Source organism: Pteropus medius, unplaced genomic scaffold (assembly GCF_902729225.1).
Source record: "Pteropus medius unplaced genomic scaffold, Ma_sr-lr_union100, whole genome shotgun sequence".
Classification (NCBI taxonomy): Eukaryota; Metazoa; Chordata; class Mammalia; order Chiroptera; family Pteropodidae; genus Pteropus; species Pteropus medius.
Window position 1 is genome coordinate 5,935,355 of NW_024355990.1, and position 4,878 is coordinate 5,940,232.

Genomic DNA, 4,878 nt, shown 5'->3' on the forward strand with positions numbered 1-4,878 from the left:
CACTGCGTGGACAGAGCTGGGGCATCAGACACCCCATTCCACCCCCCTCATCCTCTGATCTCCAGCGGGCCTCCCACCGGCCGGTCCCAGCTGAAGCCAGAATGCAAAGTTTTCAGGGACAGTCAGCTCCTTGGAGCACAGACCGAGGCGTGAAAGGTGGGAGAAGGTCTGGAAGCGTGAGCAGGAAACACCCAGCACCGGCGGGACCCGGAGAAACGCCAAGGCAGGGGGAGCAGGCTCAGGGGCAGCGAGGAGCTGAGGGGCCAAGAGAATCACAGAGGCTCGGAAAATAGGAAGAGAAACCTTTTTCACAGAGGTGGGGGGAGGCTGTGACCCATGATTCATACTTATTCTCTGCAGGCCACACGCCAGCCGCCCTGACAGCAAGGACTTGAGCAGATGCACCACCTGTGGCCAGTGGGAACCGAACAGAACCTGTTGAGCCTTCTGGAAAAGGTTTCACTTCCTGCTACAATGAGATGTGGTACTAGAACCTACCTGCTGTGGGATATGGCTGCGTACAGTCAAGATGTTCGGAGCTATGGCAGCCGTTTTGCAACCAGGAGGATACAAGGATCACCCTGCACAGAGACAGAAAGAATCTGAATTGTTACACAATCCTGGAACCACCTGACCTTCAGGCTTTCCGTTCGGTGAGAAAATAAATGTCCTTGGCTTTGAGGCTGCTGCCATCTTGTCTTCTGAGATGCAGTTGCAAATGTCTCAGCTGAGGGGTTAAAGTGGCCAGACTGGCTTGGGCGAATGGACCAGGCTTTATTATTATTATTATTATTATTATTATTATTATTATTAATTATTATTATTATTCTCCTCCTCTGTATCCCGAGGACTCAGCGGAATGCCTGACACATAGTAGGTGTGCAATAGATATTTGTCGACCGAAGCAGTAAAGCAATGAGTGGATGGGCATGTGAGTGAGGGTCAGGTGTCACCTCAGCCTTTTCTCTCTGCCTCTCCCGACAGCTCAGAGGAACCGCGCGTTCCCGTGGAAGGGGAGGGTCGAGCACCGCCGGGGCGTCTTCGAGGGAGCACGGGAAGGCCGTGCTGCTACACACATACAGATGACTCATAAGGACGTATTTTTACCCCCTTCAAATGGTGATGTTCCTGTAATAAAGAATTTAATAACCCGCTGTGCCTGTGCAGAGAGAAAACTCATTTGTTTAATAGGCAGCAGTTTGGCTTTGTCATGTGCATTTAGTTTTTAATGACACACAGTTGTGCCAATATTGATTTTAGCTTATAGGGACTCAAAAAATTTACTGTCTAGATGGATCGAGACGCAAGCATTTTATCTTACCTGCTCTGAAGACGCATGGCTCGAAGCTCCAGCCCGGGGTGGTGGGGGGGCCCTGGCGGGCCAGGGGCTGGGAGTGCCGGCTGAGAATGTATAACCTTCTCGTTCACAGTCCCCTCCCTGTTCCTCTCTCCCAGCCTCACCTCCTGCCCCTGTCGGGAGGGAGCGAGGCCAGCGCTGTGGGAGGCCATATGTTTTTCATCCTGGAAAGCAGAGCAGGACTGTGTCAAGGAAACGGGAGTTAATTTTCCAGGCACACTCTGGGCCATGAGTTATTTGCATGTCCGTGTGTGTGTGTGTGTGTGCGTGTGTGTGTGTGCGCGCGTGTGTGCGTGCGTGTGCCCGCTCGAGCTTGAGCACAGAGCAGGGTCTGCTGGTTATTCAGAAGGTAGCGCCAAACGTCATTTGAACCCACTGGGCGCGGGCACCTCTTTTCAACATGACTTGCGATTTTTGTTTTTCTTTTCATTTTTTGACTGGGGACTGTATAAAAACGGCAAAAGGGATTACGGAGAGTAGCCGAACCTTCTCTGTGTTTTCCGAATGGCCAGTGTGAGCATAAATACATTCGACGGACCCTCGGTATTCGTGCGGTTGACATTCGTAACCTCAGCTGCGTGCAGCGTCAGTGATCTGAAGAATGGAGTGAAGTAGTCGGCATTTACGCAGCACACACCACGCACCAGGCACGTACGGAGCGTATTGCAATGCATAGGATTATCTCATTCGATCTGCACATCAACCCTTTCAGGTAGCCAGGTAGGTGTTTTTATCTCCTTTTTAGAGGAAATTGCGGCTCGCAGAGCCGAGGCGATGAGACCAAGGTCACAGAGGGTCAATGCCTCCAGACCCAAGTGCTCTGCTGTCCCCTGCATCTTCAGTGGTTCTGAATTCAAGTCTTTTTTTTTTTCTTTTTTAGGTGACGCAACCTTTGGTTGACCTCACAGATTGCAAGGACCTCATCAGCTTACAATCCCTTATTTTTTTTTTAGTTTTTATGCCTACAGCGCCTGGTCTTCCTAGGTGGTCTCTCATCCAAGTACTAACCAGGCCCGACCCTGCTTAGCTTCCGAGATCAGATGGGATCGGGCTCGTTCAGGGTGGCGTGGCCGTAGACTGAGTTCAAGTCTTAACCAAGCGCTGTGAACTGGGGTGCAGAGTGTGTCCCTGTCCTAGAGAGTGAGCCTAGCTGGCCAGGCAGTGTCTGCCCCTGAGGCTAGAGCATAGATAGGCAGGGCCAGACTTCTCCCAGGGAGCCATGGGCATTTGCTCGGTGACTGCCTTGCTCGATCCTTATGTTGCCATAAAAAATAAGGCAGGCTTTAGGGAGAAAAGAGTTAGCTTCGTATATAGCACATTATGATAATGAATCATATTAAATATAATTTCATGTCGTTGGCCTATTTAATCTATTTATGTAAGTTTTAGCGAGTGCTTTTATTCATGATGGGGAAGTCATTGAGAATTGATTCTTAGATTCACGGAATTTGAAAGGACCTATAAATCATCTGTACAAGTCTTGTCTCCAGAGAGGTGAAGTGACCTATCCAAAGTCATGCAATTAAACGGGAGTAGTGGCCTCTTCTAGGAAAGGTGGGCATCGGACCCTCAGTGGGCATGCAGCCCCCACAAGAACCTCGGTCCTATTGGTAACTGCTATTTGCACACATCATTTCACCTGGAAGCACTGTTTCCAGGGGAGTTCTCACCACGCTCATTAACCACCCACTCGCCACCCTCAGCTGCTGCTTCCACGCCTGCCATGGCCGGCTTCCTGTCACTCTCCTTCCAAATGTCCAGATCCTTAGCACGCGGGTGGCCCTGCGGGATTTGGATCCTGTGCTCCTCTGGCCAACCCTTGATCCCCATCCTGCAGCTTCTCGGGCCTTCTTTCACTACCTCCTTCCTGCCACAGGAACTTTACTCATGCCAGAACACTCTCCCTCCCCGTGAGATCTCAGTCGGTCCCCGCTTCCTTCCTCGGGGTCACGTTCCTGACCTCTCGGGCCAGGAACTCACCTAGGTTTTCAATGCACCACTGACTTCAAATGTAACTTTGTGTTCATTCATAGGAAACTTGAATATCTGTCTCTCCTGCTGGACTATAAACTCTGTGAGAATGTGTTCCAGTCACCTATGGCTGTGTAATCCTCCAATTTAGTGGTTGAAAGCAATCTCTGCATTTTGCTCACGATTTTGTGGGTCGGGAATCTGGAGAAAGCGCAGCTAGGCGCTCCCAGTTGGATCTCTTACACAGTTGCAGGCGGATGCCAGCCGGGGCCGTGATCACCGGAAGGTTCGGCTGGGCTGGACATCCAAGCACTCACATGCCTTGCAGCCGATTGCTGCTGGTCTGTCAGCTGGTCAGTCAGGTGGAGCATCTCCATGTGGCCCCCTTACTATGGTGGGCTCAGGACACTTGGGCTTCTTACAGCTCCCAAAGGGAGTTGTGTGGCTTTTTCTGATCCAGCCTTAGAAGTCACTCAGTGTCACCTGACTTCAGCTACATTCCACTAATTACAGGTGTGAGTTGCTGGGGTGTGGACTCCACCTCTTGACGGGGGAGTGGTGAGATCACATTGAAGAAGGGCATATGGGATGGGAGAGATTTTTACAGCCATTTTTGATAAATGCGATCTGCCACACAGCAAGAACAACGCCATTTTTCCTTCTTTCATTGAATTCCTAGTACCCAACGCAAGAATTTGAAAATTATTTAAATAAGTAGATAAATAAGTAGATAGACAAGTGGACGAATACATATATATAGCGTTATGGTCTAAATGTTCGTGCCCCTCTAAAATCCACATACTGAAAATCGAATGCCCAGGGTGATGGTGCGGGGAGGTGGGGGCTTTGGGAAGTGACTCAGTCACAAGGGCAGAACCCTCGTGAATGCGATCAGTGCTCTTATGGAAGAGGCTCCAGAGAAGTCCCTGGCCTCTTCCGCGCAGTGAAGATACGGTGAGAAGTCTGCAACCTGGAAGAGGAACCTCACCTGACCTCGGGCCCCCAGCCTCCAGAACTGTGAGAGATAAATGTCTGTTGTTTGTAAGTCGCCCGGTCTATAGTATTTGATTATCGCCATCGATGATGATGATTGAATAACCGATGAATAAATCAAATCTAAAATCGAAAAACAAAAAGGCAGCAAAACGGCAACTTTAACTGGCAAAACGGCAGCTGGCGGCGGCGGCGACGGCATTTAAATTTAATAAAATAAAATAATAATAATAATAATATTATTCCATTCCATTCCAGGCATTCCAGGCAGGATTGGATTGGCAGGGCAGACCTGAAGGTTTCAGACAAAATTCAGGAAGGGAGGAAGGGAGGGAGGCTCAGGAAGCATAGCTCAGGAAGGCAGTGTAATTAAGCAGGAGAGCAATAGAGATGCCAACTGCCACAGTTGGCAATTGACTTCCCAAGTTCTTATTCAGGAGATGGCTCTTCTGCATGCCCCTCCCAACACATTCAGGGGGCAAGTCCTTGTCGACTCGTGGGTATGAACTGAGAAAAGTAAACTCATTTCAATATCGTTTGGAGAAAAAGAAAATTAG

At 49.7% G+C, this 4,878-nt stretch overlaps 1 non-coding gene across 1 annotated transcript; it reads right to left on the reverse strand.

Annotated features, from left to right (window-relative positions):
• Window positions 1–2,316: 2,316 nt before the first annotated feature.
• Window positions 2,317–2,435, reverse strand: LOC120600434 (5S ribosomal RNA). The gene has a single exon (XR_005652190.1). It is a non-coding gene; the product is annotated as a 5S ribosomal RNA (ribosomal RNA).
• Between the last annotated feature and the right edge of the window lie 2,443 nt (window positions 2,436–4,878).